Below are 19,654 nucleotides of genomic sequence, written 5' to 3' on the forward strand. Positions count from 1 at the left end.
TTTCCTGTCTGTCACTGAACTACCAAGTTGCTAAAATATTATGTCTCTGGTGTGACTTTCAATATAGATAAACAATTTTGCTTTCTCTTTCAAGTTAACGTCACCAACAGTACATTCCCGACTTAAAATGTGGCTATTCTCTTATTTCATACTTATTAAAATTTTATTTTCTTCTTATAGATGGCATGTATGTTTTATATATGCATATGAATACTTGCATATTTATGTATATGGACAGCATGGAATTCCAAGGCCATTATGGAAGAAAGCTTAATGTTGTTTTAGTCCAACCCTCTCCTTTAATGGATACAAATACCACGTCCAGGAGAGGACAATGACTTGCTGAAGGCCTTACAGTTACAAGTAGGACATGGACCACCATATTTTTTTTCTTTTTCTTTTTACCTCTCCACTATATCATAGTGCCTTTTAGACCAGGGTAAAACAAAACAAAACAAAAATAAATAAAATCTACAAAGCAGACAGGAATGCCTGAATGTAATGGAACGTATTTATTATTAGGTTGTTGGAAGCACTGAAGCTAGAGAGACCATGTGTCCCAGTTTGTCAGGAATATTTCAGGTTTGCACCTGTTGTGCTTTTGTAGTAATCAATAGCATCCTCGTTTACTTTCAAAAATGTGCTGGTTTGGAGGATTATATATGGTCACCCTAATTAAAACACACATTTCATGTTGAATGCCAGGATCCACATTTTACTTGCAAAGAATCAGAAAACACATTCTAAAATTTGGCTCGCCATAAGAAAATATACAAACTCTGTCACAAGAGTTGGGATTTTGAAAAGTGGGCGGGTAACACTATGTACTTGAAAATGAGCAAGACCATGTGGAATGGACTAAAGATGAGCTAGCCCTGGCCCCAAAGACTCAAGACACAAGTGTAGTTTTGCAAGGTGTATTCAATGAGAATTGTGGCTCTGTTTTTATTTTTGCTTGTTTTTAACAAAATGAAAATATATATAAGAGTAGTAAAGTGATGCCGTAATTAAAAAAAAAAAAAATGATAGCTGTGTGGGCATGGTGGCTCATGCCTGTAATCCCAGCACTTTGAGATGCCAAAGAGAGGGGTGGATCACTTTAGGGCAGGAGTTCGAAACCAGCCTGGCTAACATGACGAAACCTCATCTGTACTAAAAATACGAAAATTAGCCAGGCGTGGTGGCTCACAGCTGTAATCCTAGCTACTCGGGTGAATGAGGCAGGAGAATCACTTGAACCCAGGAGGCAGAGGTTGCAGTGAGCCAGGATTGCACCAGCATGGGTGACAGAGGAGCGAGACTGTCTCCAAAAAAAGAAAGAAAGAAAAAAAAAGAAACCACAACTGAGAGTTGAGACGCAAGTGCAGTTCTTAGCAAAGTGTGTCTTGAAGTGAGTTAGTATATTTCTCTTGGCCCTATCATTTCTGTCATCTATAAAATAAAGGGAATGAATGCAACTGTCTCTTTCCAGTTCTAATTTTAGACTCCCATAGTCTTATTAATAAATTTCTACAATTTTTTCCTTCCCTTGGAATACGTATTACCCATTCATCACTAATTACTCCCAATTTGTTGATGATACAAGTATTTCCTCAGAAATTTCAGAAGGAATGGGAAATAAGTAACATAAAGAATTATCTCCTCCTGGGATTTACCTCTGGCATTAACACAATGTAACAAAATAAGGTGGGAACAAAGAGGGTCCATCTCTTCATTCCGGTGTCCTGGCTCAGACAAACGTCACTTGTATGTCCCATGTTCTATTTTATCAGCTCAGTGGCAAACCAAGACTCTGCCTATAGGTGTAGAATGGGTAAAATAGAAAAATGTGGCATGATCAATTGGCTGAACATGGCTTTCTCCCCAACTGGTTCAGACCGGAGCCCAGCAACTCATACTGACAATAGCTAAAGCTGAAACAATGGGATTAGATATGGTATAACTTTACTTGATGACACGAATAGACCTAGCTTCATTTTTCTAGTGTTGATGGCTGAATTTTAATAAGTCCAAAGGTCAATTACTTTTTGACCACTTATATGGAGAGAAAACGGATATCTAGGGAAAGTTGATTGCATTATTCTTTCTGCACACATAGCAAGTTGATTTTCTACTTATAGAGAATGTTTTTAATTAGTGTTTGAATTGTGCATTAAAATTAGGCTTCTATAAATAGTAAACAGATGTGATATTTTATACCTTAAAATTCAAAACTTTTTTTTCTCCCTCATTTGATGAATTCTAACCCATAGCTCTCTGTTTACATGTTTGCTATTTTGGTTCTGTGTAATTCTAGAAATAACTAGTTTCAGACAGTTATGGTTTAGTGAACGCGGGGAATTGCTTTAGCTAAAATTATTGTTGCTTGTTTCTAAAACTCCTACAGAATAAATCTACGGCCTTTGGAAAAGCAGAAGTTATTTCCAATGACACATACTATTTGCTGAAAATTTACGGTAGATTGACTCATGCATCTTTGCATTGTACTTAGATTAAAATACTATAGCTTTGGTTGAGGGGTAGATGTGTCAGTGGCCTCGCTGTGGCTTAACAGTTTGTTTTGATAGGACAGAGAAAGTTTACCTAATTATAGGAGGCTCATTATTGGTTCTGAAGGAGGAAAAAAGTCATCTCAACATTGATTTCTTCTGGAAATGAATCATGCAGTTGTATAACTTTTAGCACCACTGTCTGTCTCCATCTGTGATCTTTTTTTTTTTTTTTTCTCTTTTAGTTAATGTGAAGTTTGTCATTTCAAATAATGTCTGATGTCTGGCTCCAGGCTATTTGTAGATTTATCCTACTCAACATGTGTCACTCATCTTTGTTTGGAATCTGCAACCTTCATCCTAGCAACCTCTTTTTATTTTATCCTTGCTTTTGCTTCATTGGTGGCTCTATACAGATTATAATGGAATCTTGCAGTAAGACTATGATTAATGGTAGGTATCATAAGTCCATAAATGTACAGTAAATTGAAATTCTTGACATGAATTTATCATCCAGATAAATATTGGCTGCATCTTATTTCAACAAACGCTTTATCCATATTTTATAGTAGCTAACCCATCCATTTAGCAGTGCCTCTTAAAGAAACTATAGAAAGTTCAAGTGTTTCACTCCACACATTTAATCTCTGAGTTAAAACTGGAGCCATCAGAATTCTTCCAAATGTGAAAAAAAAATAAGCCTTGGAATTCCAAATGATTATAATCTTTATTTTAGTCTTTCTTGATTTTTATGTGATGTTTACTTTGTGTATCTGCTTGCACACAAACAAACAAAAAATGGATTCTAGCATGTTGTTGCCTATTTAGGAATCAAATTTTATCTAAACATGATCATGACCCATAAACTATCTTCCGATGGTCTCATAGGCTAGTCAGTGGTCCTAATATACGTTGAACAACAGAATTTTCTATCTCACCTTTAGATTTAATGTGAAGTAACCAACATGAATTTTCAAGAACTCAGCTAAGAATGTGATGGGGCCTTAGGAAAAACATACCCTTGCAAAATCCCTAAATGCTGACAACTCACCTAAGTAATTCAGCACTTCCACCTTGAACTTTATTCAAAACTGTATTAATATAAACCAACAGATGTTAAAAGGTACCATCTCAAAAGGAATAGTACATCATTATCATAAAGGAGAAGCCACCCTCAAATAAAAGTGTATTTGTATCTGTACAAGGTAAACAATTTGAGTACATCTGAGCTTTGGTGAAACTGGTTTACCACTTCTACTCTCTTGCCACATGGGTAATGGATCAAGCAGCCAGAAAATCATGGACTCATTTCAACTGTGGAAGTTCAGGGCGCGACTCCAAGCCAAAAGTGTGGCCATGGCCAGCTGTCTCAAGCCTCTATGTGTACTCAGTAACCAATGGTATGTTACAACATATGCTGCGTCAATCTAGCCATTGGCCTTCCAGACCAAGTTAGGAGAGTTTTTATTGCATTTGGTGCACTGACAAGGAAGCTTTGATTGTATTCTATGGGTCAGGAAGTAGAAAAGCACAAAGACTAAAGATGAAAATACAATTTAGACTTTTCACTTTCAGGTTCATAATAGTAATCTGTGCATTTTTGTCTCCTTTTAGAACTAACCTGTATTTAATATGTAAATGCAGGTTTCCCAAACACTTCCCCTATTAGTCGGAATTATAAAGAGTTTCCTTTCTGAAAAAAAAAATGTTTATATGCAAAACTAGAATGTATTTATTCTTTTAAGAATGAACCCTAAAAGTACTGGTTCATTTTCTGTTCTAATACTTTCCAGTTTTCTACATTTTGCTGTAAAGATAAACTAAAAACTAATAGGATAAAAACAAATGGCTCTGAGTGTTTAATGTCAAGGGTGTCATGCTAATCATAGTAAAAACCAATTATTAAAAACATAGCTCTCAGTAATAAAGCAAATAAATGGAAAGTCTGAATTTCCCTCTCTTATTTAAAAAAAAAAAAACCTGAGAGAATTATGAGAAAAACAGGCCTACCTCAAAGATGTTAGGCAAATCTGATTTTCAAGATAAATTCTAGAATTTGAAAAAATTTAATATTTGTATATATATATATACACACACACACAAACACACACGCTACTGTAGAATAAGAACCATCAGTCTACATGATAACCCCCAATCCTTGGGTACTCAATCATCAAAGAAAAAAATTATTATTTAACATACTTATTTAATAGCATAAGAGTATTTGAAAAGTTGGTTTTGTTTTTTAAATATTTTTTTCCGACTTTTATTTTAGATACAGAAAGTACACGTGCAGGTTTGTTACCTGGATATATTGCACTCAGGTATTGAGCCTAGTACCCAATAGGTAATTTTTCGATCCATGCCCCACTTCCTCATTTCCCCCTCTAGTAGTCTGCAGTGTCTGTTGTTCCCATGTTTATGTCTGTGGCTGATCAATGTTTAGCTCCCACTTATAAATGATAGCATGTAGATTTGGTTTTCTGTTTCTGTATTAACTCGCTTAGAATTATAACCTATAGCTCCATCCATATTGCTGCACAGGACATAATTTTATTCTTTTTTACAGAGTGTTCTGTAGATGTCTATTCATTCCAGTTGGTCAAGTGTCAAGTTTAAATCCAGAATTTCTTTGTCCGTTTTATGACTTGATAATCTAACATTGTCAGTAGGACATTGATGCCTCCCACTATTATTGTGTGGTTGCCTAAGTCTTTTTATAGGTGAAGAACTTCTATTATGAATCTGGGTGCTCCAATCCTGGATGTATATATTTAGGATGGTTAAGCTTTCTTTTTGGATTTTACCTTTTATTATTATGTAATGTCCTTTTTTTGGCCTTCTTTTCATTGGTTTAAAATCTGTTTTATCTGTTATAAGAATAGTGACTCCTGCTCTTTTCTGTTTTCTGTTTTTATGGTAGATCTTAATCCATCCCCTGACTTCGAGCCTGTGGGTGTTGTTACATGTAAGATGGGTCTCTTGAAGACAGCAGATGGTTGGGGCTTGTCTTTTTATCCAGCTTGCCACTCTATATCTTTTAAATGGGGCATTTAGCCCATTTACATTCAGGATTAATATTGATATGTGAGATTTCAATCCTGCCATGTTGTCAGCTGGTTGTTATGCAGACTTGATTATGTAATTGTTTTATAGTGCCTGTGGGCTATGGGTTTAAGTGTGTTTTTGTGGTAGTAGGTACTGTTCTTTTGGTTCCATGTTTAGCACTCCCTTAAGGACCTCTTGTAAGGCTGGTCTTGTTGAAATGTATTCCCTCAGCATTTGTTTGTCTGAGAAGGATTTTATTTCTCCTTCACTTATGAAGCTTAGTTTTCCAGGATATGAAATTCTTGGTTGGAATTTCTTTTATTTAAGCATGCTAAAAATAGCCCCACAATCTCTTCTGGCTTGTAAAGCTTCTACTGAGAGGTCTGCTGCTAGCCTAATGGGGTTCCCTCTGTACATGACTTGACCTTTCTCTCTAGCTGCCTTTACATTAGTTTTTAACAAAGAGAAATTCTCAAGCTCAAACATTAAGTCTTATTAACTGTATTATCACTAGGGATTAGGTACATTCATAACATACAGTAGGTTCACCTTAATTCCTAATGAAGCATAGGTATTTTCTTTTTTTTGAGATGGAGTCTCACTCGGTCGCCCAGGCTGGAGTGCAGTGGTGCAATCTCAGCTCACTACAAGCTCTGCCTCCCAGGTTCACACCATTCTGCTGCTTCAGTCTCCTGAGTAGCTGGGACTACAAGTGCCGCCACTGCACCCGGCTAATTTTTTGTATTTTTAGTAGAGACAGGGTTTCATCGTGTTAGCCAGGATAGTCTCAATCTCCTGACCTCGTGGTCTGCCAGCCTCAGCCTCCCAAAGTGCTGGGATTACAGGCGTAAGCCACCGTGCCCGGCCAGTGTTTTCTTTTAACGCTTATTATAGGAGGCTACATTACTGGTTCTGAAAGAGGAACATTATATCATCTTACCTGATTTTACCTGAAAATGAAACATACTATAAATCATACTATAACTTCTATCACTACTGTCTGTCTCCATTAATGAGGGAATTCAATTATCTTAAAATTCAATTTTCCACATTTTGGGGAGAAATACAGTATTGCTATGGCTGAACAAGCTATTAGGAGAAGAGTCAATATGGCTTTGAGGCTGAAATTCAGACCGAAGTTGATTGTGCTCAGTTCCAGGACACCATCATTAGCCATGAAACCTTGGACAAGTCACTTAACTTCGAAGTAACTCTTTCCTGGTAATAATAGTCCCTACCTACTTGGCTTTGTGTGAGAATTTAGTTCATACATGTAAAGTACTTGCAAAATGAATGTTACCTAGCACTTCATAAGTTTCACCTACTCTATTTTGCATGAGATTATCAAAGATAAAGCACTTAATTGAAAAACTCTTGTAATTTATAACTTTTAAGAATATCCACAGTAACCAAACAAAAAATAACTGACTTTTCACTTTAATAGGCTCCTGAATGTCAAGGAAAAAAATAAATAAGGTTCATTTGGCCTACAAAATTTTGGTTTAATTTTAAACCCACAGCTACCTATTGAAATCAACTTATGGCAGCCTTAAAGTGATATGATTTCTTCAGAAGTGGGTCAATAAAGAGGTTTTCTATTTCAAGAGAATCTTATAAATCACCAGATAAAGACTATGAGAAACAGCATATACACACTTATAGTCTGATTAAATATCTGGATGGATATTTTTTCTTGGGAAAAAAGTTCTATATTTTATGGCTGAGTAATGTATTCTACTTTAATAAAGCTGTTACCTTTTAAGACAACACAAAATTGAATGAATATATCATTCTAAGTACAACTCATGTGGAAAAAATGTCTATTTTTGGAGATAAAAAAGCAGATAAATCAGTCCACATCTTGGTTACTGATGCAAAGGAACTCTGCCACTGTGGAAGGATATGTCAGTGATTCTGTCCTAAAATTACTGACATGTTTATAGAACAGGCCTGAGGAGGCCAAGTTCAAGTGCTCATTGCCTGTGCAGGTTAAGTAGTGGTGATCTGTCCATTACACCTACATTGCTCCCTATTTAATTAAGCCAATTTATTTTTCATACATCTAAAAAATTCTGTGAAGTCTTACCACCAGCAAGAAAGCTAAACTATTAATACTGAAGCTAAGGATGGACTAGAGCAAAAGAGAAAACTGATTGATTTTTAAAATGAATTAATCCTTACTCCTATCCTCTTTCTAAAGCTAAGTATTTAAGTGAAACAGGGATGTCTTATAGAACTATTGACTAAAAACTGGTTTCTGAGTTAGAGGTGCGAGATTTAAAAAAAAAAACTGGACGTGAAAGTTGTGTAATAAAATAAAATTTAAGAACATAATCAAGTTTCAAAATTGAATCAATAAAAGCATGAATTATAAATAATGTACCCACTTATTGCTTTTCCTAGATTACTGTTTTATGTGATATTTGGATTACAACTTGCTTCCTTTTTTAGTAATAAAACCACCAATATAGCAAATTAGAAAATCGAAATTCAAGTCCCTATGATTCCCAACAATCTGGCTGAGGGCAAATCTTTTAACCTTCCTGAGCCTCAGTTACTGTATTTTTTAAGTGAAGGTTTTTATGAGGAAGATGGAGATAATGTATCTATTGAAAATGTTATCAATGTTTTAAAACAGCAACAAAATATCCTGCTTGGGGGACCAAGGTGTAAGTCTGAGACTTGATCACAAACTAGAGCGCCTGGCACACAGATGGGGCTGAATCACTGTTCACAGAATGCTCATTAACGCATGAATGAATCAATGAATATGCAGTAGATAAAAGACGGTGAAACTTAACCATAGCATGAGGAAAGAAAATTAAAACAATGAAAAGCTCATATCATATTAATAGAGACTGTGATTCATTTTGGAGGGTGATGACATTATTTGAATTCTCAGTTTCTTAAATGTATACCATACACAGTTTTTAACACGTTGAAGGAATGTGGCAAATGGTAAAGGTAAAGGTTCTGAATCTAGTGACAGAGGGTAGAGACAGATGCTCAGACTCAGCTTAGATTCAGGCTTTGGGGCTTGAATCCTAGCTCTACACTTCAATTGCTGTGCGATGTGAGGCAAATCACTTAAACACTCTGTCTGACTTTTTCATATTAGAAAAAATGAGAACGCTAACAGTTTTACTATGTCATACCAAACATCAAAAGAGATAGCCAAGATAGTAAAATGAATGACCTTTCTGGCGTAACTTTATTAGCCCCTGAGCACCTGGTGATAGAAAATACACCAGGATGGCAAAATTTCTGTAAATATTCCCATCTCTAAGATTATTAAAAATATTGAAGTTTCTCATTCTTAAGCAAAATTCATTTGGCTTGGTGATTGCAAAGCATTTTAGTCAATAGGGTTCTAGCAATATTCCATAATTTTAGCTTGAGTTTGCAAAACACATGCATTTTTTATAGGAGGTCAGGCACTAGTCAAATTATGAAAAATGGTAGCAGCACCAAGTCTTTGCGTATGCTGACATCTCACAAAGATCACATTAATGTCACTAAGACAGTGTTGCTGGGGAAGAGTTATTACAAGTCCTCTTAGCCAGTTAAGTATTTTAGAACAAAAATGACAACTCCAGCCATTACCCAAGGCATTATCTCACTGAATTTTTAAAGCTACCATAGCTATCATTACTGGCCTTAATTTCTAAGATCTGAATTCAATTTCCAATTGTGGCATTTATTAGTTATACAAATTAATTATGTCCTCTTAAAGTTCCCCATGTCTCCATTTACTCACAGAGGAATGAGATCCTCAGATAAAAATAATGTCTGTGGAATAAATTATAAACAGTTAAGCAAGCCCGCCCTCTCCAAGGCTAGTTGGTGATGTTGTTTCTGTGCCACTCTATCTTCAGGGGAGAGGAAAATAAGAATTATTACATTCTAACTGGAAGACATGTTGCTAGTGGCGATAACTGTCTTAAGGTAAAAGTATTTTTATTTTAGAACTTACTAACAAATTTAGTCAAAGGCCAACAAGCAAGAGAGCTAAAATCTCTGCAAAATGAAAATAAAACAACAAAAAGATTTTGGAGCTGCTTTGGCAGCCAAGAGAGCAGGAGAGGGAGGAGATCTGGGAACCAAGAAGAAAGGGGAAGGCATAAAATTTCAGAGAAAAATGTAGAGAAGGAAAGTCCTGAGCGAAGACGGCAAAGAGGAAATTCCTAGTGTGATACTGGCTAGAGAATTCTAATGAACAGGAATGCCTCCTACGCAATTTTAAGTGATTTGATTTGATGTGCCCTAAAATAATAGCTCTGTTATCCTCAACACTTCAGTAGAAAAATGCTGCATAAAACCGCCTTATATAGGGATGCTTCAGGGAAACCGTAAAAGGAGGGACTATGTTCTATCTGTGGGTGAGAGCAGGGGGGAGAAGTGAAATGAGCTGCAGGAAGAGAGGGTCAAGATGCTAAAAAGAGATGAGCAGCAGTGAATAGGAAGTGAGTCTTCAGCAATTCTCAGCAATCTCAGTGAGGGCAATAGGCTAGCAAAGTTTGCAAGGCAGAAGCTCAAGGCTGTTTCATTTAAGGATGAAAGAGCATTATTACTCCTCAAAGCAGGAACACTCGAGTACCGTAAGGTGTGTGGCACCTGGGTTCCTCATTTCCTAACATACACAGTATGAAGGATTACATTTGAGTTAGTGAGCAATAGTTCTTAGCAGGTTCTGTGCAGTGAACAATCAGGGTTTAAATCCTCACTTCACTACTTTCCTCTGAAACACGAAGTCAGTTACTAAAGTCTTCCAAAGTCCATTCTCCATTTGTGTCTCCAGATGGTAACAGCTGCCTCTCAGGATTATAGGCAATTTAAAAAAGTCTGGGGGGGGGGGGGGCTTATTTCTAAAGATCTGTAATATGATAGCTTGCACACAGTTAAACTTACAAAATGACCTTCATTCTTTCCTTCAGTTCTTGATTTAGTCTGTTGACTTCAAATAATTTACAGTAGTCCCCTCTTTATCCATGGGGGATACATTCCAACTGGATACTTGAAACCGTGGATAGTATTGAACCCTATATATACTGTTTTTTTCCTGTACATACATACCTATGATAAAATTTAATTCACATACTAGGCACCGTAAGAGGTTAACAGCAACTAATAATAAAATGGAACAATTAAAACAACATGTCAGCATCACTACTCTTGCACTTTGGGGCCATTATTAAGCACAATAAGGGTTACTTGGACACAAGCTCTGTAATATTCCAACAGTCTCTCTCATCTCCAAGATGATTACTGAGTAACGACCAGGTAGCTAGTCAGACTGGATAGGCTGGACAATGGAGGAATTCATGTCCCAGGCAGAATAGAGTAGGAGATGGTGTGAGATTTCATCATGCTACTCAGATGGCATCCAATTTAAAAACCTATGAATTGCTTATCTCTGGAATTTTCCATTTAATATTTTCAGAGTGTGGTTGAACTGAAACCATTGAAAGTAAAACTGCAGATAAGAGGAGACTAATGTATTTTAGGAATGCAACTTGTAAATGTCATTATTTGCCAGGGGAATTCTTCAGATTGCAATAATCAGATTGCAAACAGGTCATATAGAGACGTTTGCATTTTAAAATATAAGTGATGACGATATTCATTTAGAAAGCATGTAAGAGAGAAAGAGTCACTTAGCAGAGATGCCATGGGGCTGGGATTATTTAGAAGAATGGAACACAAAACCAATTTTGAGTTCAGCTCAGTGGTACAATCCTAAAACATAAACCTAGCTTGTGGCATCCGAAATCACTCACATCATTCTTGCTGGGAGTCCCTAGATTCTTGCTTCCATTTTTCTATGATGTATTCTAGAATGATGCCTCTAGAATTAACAAGTTTTAAAAAACTTTTGCAACAAAATTACTGTTTTTAAATAAAAGTGTTCCTCAGTGTTGTATAAATCGTGACATGTCCTTCCTTATAAACTTTTGAATCCTTTCACATAAAAAGTAATTATATGTGTAAAAGACTTCAATATCTATGAATGTTATGAAGTAGAAATTTTAGTCATTTATGGGAACATAGAAAATGAAGGCTATTTTCTTGATGATTAAGTTTAGATCTTCTCAAAAGTAATTTATGAAAATATGTTTTGAGAATTTTACATGATGTAAGCAACCCAAATCTGTGATGTGAAGTATCTAAAACATAAACAGACCATTAAAAAAGAAACATATTATTTATTAGGCACATGCTTCTCAGTAGAGTTGAAATAAATATTTATCTCCATAAAACAGAAAACATTTTCCCAGGAATGGGTTGTATTCTGTGTTTTATCAGTTCAGCAAATGCCTGATAACTTCTCTGTGTTGGGTATCAAACAAATACAATAGGTCAACCACTCACTGTTCAGTCTGTGGAAACCCTACTGATTGAGGCTTCTCGGAAGCAAGGGGTAAAGGAAGAACAGGAAGTGGCAATGACCCTGAAGAACACTCATCTCTGACCTCTGTGTATAGCAAGGAGAGAGAGAAGTATGCTCTTTAGTAACTCAATCTTTATTTTCCTATTTCTCAGGAGCCCATGTACTGTAAACCTGTATTTGACCTGCTGCCACAAGGTTAATATAGGCCCACAGCCTCCACATTTGCAAAATGGTGAGCTAAGATACAGAATAAGTAAATACTCATCCCAGGAGCAAAATTTTTGATGGCGTTGAAAGCCGGCTCCATGCCTCAAAAATGTCAAGTCACAACTAATGTTTAACAGTTTCCATTACACATATTCAATTTAATCAGCTATTTGTCTTAGAGAGCATAAAGCAATTTAAAATTGATCATGTGTTTGAGCTGACTACAAAGAATAAAAATGCCTTGTCAAAAAGAGAAAAAAAGTGCTATTAAGTATCAATTTCCTTTTTGCACTGCCAAAAACATCAAAGAATCTTCCAGTTATAAAATCTGAACATGCTTCCTCTTCAGAGTTGACAATTTACCAAATCCTATTAATTCTGTCTTTAAAATACCTTGACTGTTTTTTTCTTCTCAGTTTCTATTTTTTGAGCTCTCATTTACTCCAATGACTTTAATTACGACTGATATGTAGATGACTTTCTAATCTGTACCCCGGGCTGGAATTTTTTTTGAGCCACCAGACACCAACTCCACATATCCAAAATTCAATTCATCTACTTCTCCTCACAATTTGCATTCCTTGTTTCAGTAAATGACACTGCATCCAATTGTTTAAGGCAGGAACCTGGCAATCATCCTGACTTCTTCCTCTTCTTTACCCTCAATTTCCAAAGAATCAATAGGTCTTGTCACTTCCATTTGTGTTAATACCTTGAATCGATTTGCTTCTCTATAACCCCATTGTTGCTGATAATGTCCAGGGCACCCTTAAAAAATCAAGCACTACAGGTTGCCTATTCAATATCTATTCTTGCTTCCAAAGCCTTGATTTACCTAATTAAAAATGTTTAATCTCTTAGTTTCCCTTGCTGCTAGCATAGGACATAATTCCAGCCAATGAGATGGAAGTGAATTTTACCCCAAAAGTTTTTTGGGAAAAACTCCTTAAAATTGATTAACTTAACTGTCTTGTTTCATCAGCTCTTGATCCACAACCTTTCCCTTCATGCCTAGAATGTAGATGCAGTGTCTGAATTGCAGCAGCCCTTTTGTGAGTACAAGGAGAAAAGCTCCATGCAAAAAACAGTGAAGCCAGAAGGGAGAAGTCATGGTTGCTGGTAGTAGCACGATGCTACTATGTCAAGATTTTCTGTGTCCATATTTCTTACTATCTGAAAAAACAAACACACAAACAAAATAAAACAAAACACCTCGTTTCATTAAGTCAGTAAGCCACTGTTACTGGGTTTCTATTACATGAAGCCAATGAAGTTGTACCTCTGTCACATTTCTCATATCCTCCATTTTATTTCTAATATTGGCATTTAAAAAAAAAAAAAATCTTCACGGGCCACGTTTGCCCTTATGATAGTTCCAAACTCCTCAGCAGCATGTATAACGCCCTTCAGGATCTAGTTCTTAACTCTAGGTTAAGCCTCATTTATCCCATCAAGTTCGAACCTCTATGCTCAATCAATTATACTTTCAGTTCCTCAAGCACATCATTCTCTCAACTAAGACTTAAATGTGCTAGTCTGTCTCAATGGAATATTCTTTTATTCCTCTCCCACTTTACTTGGATAACTGACAAGTTTTCTTAAATCCTGCTGTTATGGGTTGGCTCTGTGTTCCCACCCAAATCTCATCTCAAATTGTAATCCCCACGTATCAAGGGAGGGAGGTGACTGGATCATGAGGGCGGTTTCCTCCATGCTGTTCTCATGATAGTGAGTGAGTTCTCATAAGATCTGATGGTTTTGTAAGTGTTTGACAGTTCTTCCTTCACTTGCTCTTCTTTCTCATGCCTCCTTGTGAAGAAGGTGCTTGTTTCTCTGTCACCTTTCGCCATGATTGTAAGTTTCCTGAGGCCTCCCATGCCATGTGGAACTGTAAGTCAATTAAAACTCTTTCCTTTATAAATTACCCAGTCTTGGGTATTTATTTATAGCAGTGTGAAAACAGACTAATATACCTTATTAGGAAACACATCCTGAAAGAAACCTTTCCTGATCCAACAAGCCTAGATCAGGTGCCTCTACTCTGGGTCCCTATAACAATTACATGCCAGTATTTATCTCCATCAGAATATTTTCCACACTAATGACAACTACTATTGTACTTCTCTGTCCCCTCAACTAGATGAAGATAAATTTCTTAAGGAAAAATTGTGTCTTATTCACTGTTGTAATTCCCTGGTTTATCACAATAGCTTATAAATAGTACTATATAGTTGTTGAATGAATAGATGAATAAATGCATTTTCATTACACATATCTATCATTCAAGCTCAAACTCCCATCATTATATGCCCGTACAATTCATTCTAATTCATCCAATATTATTCAAGACATTGTGGTATATAATTAATCACAGAACAACAATAATGAAAATTGTTGCCTCCAGCTCCATTAGGACCAGCTCCATTAGGACCAGAAAAGGGTATTGATTTCTTAACAAGTAAAAAAGGTGTAGGGTACTTGAGTTCTTTAATGCAATTAATTTTTGTGTTTAACTTTATAATTAGGTATATTTAAATGAAAAATTTAGTTGTATCTATATTAATGTTTTTCTTTTATCTGGTTGTTTTCTATCAATTACTTTGATTGCAAAAGCCTCAACTGAAGACATTAAATCAGGGCATATAGAACCAGGAACAATCTTAAGATTACTGACTACCTGAATCTACACGGACTTCTCTTCAAAATAGAGTCAAAATACAATTTGTCTACTTGACTATTTCCAGTCTTAAAAAAACACTACTTGAGAATTATAACTATTCCAAGACTTTTGGAATACAGTTTTCATGATAGGTTTGAGGTTTTTTTTTTTTACACTTTTATGGAGGTATAAATCATATGTCATAAAATTAACTAATTGTAAGTGAAGAGTTGGATTTTTTAGTATACTTGTATAGTTGTGCAATCATCACTTTACTGTAGATTTATAACACAGCCATCACTTCCAAGAGTCCCACTGTGTCCATTTTCAAACAATCCCTGCTCCCACTCTCAGCCCCAGGCAACCACACATCTGCTTTCTATGTGTAGAGGGTTGCCTTTTCTAGAAATTTCATATAAAAGGAGTCATATATGATGTATCCATTTGTGTCTGATTTTTCTTTTTTATTTAGCGTAATTTAGAGATGCAGTGCCATCTGTGTTGCATGTATCAGTAGTTTGTTACTTTTATCATTGAATAGCATTTCATTGTATAGATACACAATGTTCTGTTTACTCACTACTTGTGGATGTTTGTATTTTTTCCAGTTTCTGGCTATGATGAATGACACTGTTATGAACATTTATGAAGAAGTGTTTGTGTGGACACATGTCTTGATTTCTCCCAAGTAGATATCTAGGAGTTTAATTGCTGGATTATGCTTTAAGTTTATATTTAACTTTTTAAGAAGCTGACAAAATGTTTTCAAAAGTGACTGTACATTTTACATCCATACCAAAAATGAATGAGGGCTTCAATTTACCACATTTCAGCAAACACTCAGTATTGTCACATTTGTTATTATTATTATGGCTAGTCTTACCTGTATATAGTGATATCTCATTGAAATTTAATGGATAAAAATTGTAAGCACCTTTTTATGTGTGCATTAGCTATTTACCTTCTTTGTTGAATGTCCATTTAAATATTTTGCCCATTTTTAATTTGATTGTATTATTTAGCCAAGCACAAATTCTTTATTGGATATATGATTTGTAAATGTTTTTTCCAGTCTGTGACTTTTCTGTTTACTTTCATAATGGTGTTTTTTGAAGCACAAATGCTTTAAATTTTGATGTAGTGTAATTCATCAATCTTTTATGAATTGTTCTTTTGGTGTACTATCTAAGAAACTTCTGCATAACCCAAGGTTGCAGAGGTATTCTCCTATGTTTTTTAAAGAAATTTTATTGTTTTGTCTTTTATATGTAAACCTTTGATACATTTCAGTAAATTTTTGTGTATACTGTAAGATAGGTTCCAATTTCATTTCTTTGCCTGTTGTAGCTACCTAATGTTTACAGCGTCATTTGTTGGAAAGACTATTATTTCCCCCACTTAGTTGCCTTGGTACCTTTGTTAGCAATCAATGAACCATGAATGTGAGAATGTATTTCTGGGCTTACTAGTTGGTTACATTAATCAGTACTTTGCATATCTCCCTCCATACTGAGCCTATCTCTGTGGAAGAAAAGTTGCTGGATTTTCTGGCTGTCCCTGTGCTGATAAAACTGCAATTCTCACCAACTGCAATGAGGAAAGAGGTGGAGTTTTCTCCATACATGAAGGCCTCATACTTTTATTGTTCTTGCACAAAGCTGGGGTATCTTTTCAAGAACAAATGCTTAGTTAGTGGGTACAAGGTAAGTTATTTGGGTGAGGGATACCCTAAAAGTCCTGACTTGACCACTACCCAATCCATTCATATAACAAAATTGCAAATGTACCCCATAATTTTGAACAAATCAAAAGAAAAAAGGGCCCTGAAATTATTATTTTGATAACTTCATCTAATGTCATAGATGTTTGTGGAAAGGGTGTTCTGACTTCTTCACATAGCCGTGGCTGAAACTTCCTTTTCATGACTAATTTTTAAGGGGAAGAATATGCTGTTGAGCCTCATCTCAGCACACCTACCCACAGAAGTTGCTTGAAATTATATTTAAAGTAATTTTTGGAACACCTGGGTCTATATGGCAGATTAAATCTACACGTTTATTCTCTGCTCCCTCCACAATGTCACCAAAATAGCAGTAATAAAACTTTAAACAACCCAAAATGACCGTAAGGAAACAAGAGAAGCAACCAAAAAGTGGAAGCTAACAAAAGTGTTAGACAATGGTCACTGTCTTAACAGAACAGAGAAATGTGAAAACTATCACTGGAAACAACAGAAAGATGTAGGTTGATAACACACCAGAAATTCAGAGGTCTCAGGAACTGAAGAGACCATATACTATGTGTTTTGAATGGTGGCAAAATGAGGCTGAAAAGGAATATTGGGAAAGTCTTCAAAATGAACAATTATGGCTGTTGATTTCCAAACCTATTATGTGCTGCTAGAGAACTACACCTGGTATATCTGAGTACAAGACTGAGATTTTAACCCATGGACACTTAGGGAGATCAGCCATAGCTGAGGTGATAGTGAGCTACAGAAGATTAAGAGAAAGTAAGAACACTGAGATACTTAAATCCCTTTCTTAATCAGAATGCTACTAGTAATATACACATCCCCTTAAACAAGGGATTGGAGTATGCTAAATAAATCTTACAGTTCAAAAATCAGAGATGCAGGTAATGAGAATGAGAGGCTGCCACAAATTAGGCAAGTCATTACCTCTTTGCCCTATAATACAGTAGATATTGTCATTAGTCAACTAACTCCACTTGCATATACAGAGCTTCCAAGTATCAGTTTAGTGGCTCCTAACTATGAATGGATCAGTGTAGGATATCCAGACATTTTATTAAAGTCAGTAACAAGAAATATATAAATTAAATCAAACAGAAGTACAAGGAATTTAGACTAAATAGTGACAATCCAAGAAACAAAGGAGATTCTTAAAAAATCTGTGATGGGTAGATTTAGAGAGCTAATAAAATAAAAATAAGACAAAAGCTATAAAGGAAGAAAAATTAGACTGAGATATAATAGGTGCTCAATAAATATTCATTGACTGAATTGAATTTTTATAACTATCAAGGATGTGCGTATTTATAAATAATTTATAATGGTTCAGTGTAAAACACAGTCAACAAAAGAATCAAAAGACATGAGTGGATAAATACACCAGAAATTAGAATATTAATCCAAAAGATCCAATATAACATGGAGAAATGGTCTTGAGAGACAGGGATGGGGACAGAGAGGTGGAGGTAACGAAATTATAAGGAGCCAACACAAGAAAATTTATAATACTGATGGACAATTATTTCCAGACTTAAAGGATCTACAGTTAGCCAATACAGTAAATGCAAAAAGGTCCACATTAAGGCCATATCATTGAAATTTCAGAATAGCTGGTATTTTAAAAAACTCAGAAAACTTCTAAAGAGAGAAAAAACATATTCTGTAGAAACTGTAGAAAATATGAACAACATCAAATTTCTCAGCAGCAACACTAAAAGCTAAAATAAAATAGAATAATATCTTTACAACTCAGGGTAAAAATTATTTTCATACTGGGATCCTATATCTGGCCAAAATATCATATAATTTGAAGGTACAATTACTATATTTTTAGACTTTCAATGTCTCAAAAATTTATCTGAAGTCCACTCCCTTTCAGGAAACTACTAGAAGACATACTATATTAAAATGAAGGATGAAACCAAGAAAAAAAAAGATGCAGATGTCAGAAAAGGAGTTGTATAATAATATCAATTCCTAGACAATAGTGAAGATGAGTCTCAGGATAACAGTTTGCCAACAAGCCTTCCAATCTTAATGGAGCAATAAGTTTGAGGGTTCCCAAAGAAATTTCTAAGAAAAGTAATGGAAACTAATCGAAGACTTTACATTTCTACGAAACTGACAAATCTCAAATAATTGGTAGTTACGATAGGTTTGGTACATAGAAAGCTATGCAAAAAAAAAAAAAGCAATTATTAAACCTAGGGAGAAACAAAATTAGTACATGAAACACAATGTAATCATAATGTGCTAGGTGCCTCTGCTGTGAATAATTGTTACAGGCCCATTATATTATAAACATTATTGGATTAAAATTGTAATATTAGGTTACTAGGATTAAAAGAAGGAAAATGTGTGTGGAAGTTGTAGACCTAGAAACAAGAAAAACATCTCCAGCTTCCATATTGAGAAGCCAATGAGAAAAAAATAAAAAGCAGGGTATCAGTTTAAGTTTGTTACTTAAAAATACAAAGGAGACAAATTAAGAAGCACTAAAATAATTATTTTACTAATAATTAAATACTCCTATAGGTATTCTTATAGGAGTAAGACTCAAGAGTGGAGAGCAAGCAGTGGGAGGCTTCTGATTTTGTCTCATAAGCCTGTTAAAACCATTTGATTTTTTTTTTTAAATCAGCTTTCCCAGGTTGAATATTTGCTTTTTTTTAAATTTTTATTATTTTTTTTAAGATGGAGTCTCACTCTGTTGCTCAGGCTGGAGTGCAGTGGCGTGATCTCGGCTCACTGCAACCTCCATCTCCCAGGTTCAAGTGATTCTCCTACCTCAACCTCCCAAGTAGCTGGTACTACAGGCATGTGTCACCACGCCTGGTTAATTTTTATATTTTTAGTAGAGATGGGGTTTCACTATGTTGGCCAGGCTGGTCTTGAACTCTTAACCTCAAGCACTCTACCCACTTCAGCCTCCCAAAGTACTGGGATTACAGACATGAGCTACCATGCCTAGCCTTGATTTTTTTAAATGTGGTTTTATAATATGAAATTTGAAATGCAAAAAAGAAATTATTATGTGTTTGCATGTTACTTTCTAAATGCTTTATTTTAAAAGTCACTCTACTAAGTTTCATCTTTTACAAACTGTATAA

Source organism: Piliocolobus tephrosceles, chromosome 7 (genome assembly GCF_002776525.5).
Source record: "Piliocolobus tephrosceles isolate RC106 chromosome 7, ASM277652v3, whole genome shotgun sequence".
In the NCBI taxonomy this organism is placed as follows: domain Eukaryota; kingdom Metazoa; phylum Chordata; class Mammalia; order Primates; family Cercopithecidae; genus Piliocolobus; species Piliocolobus tephrosceles.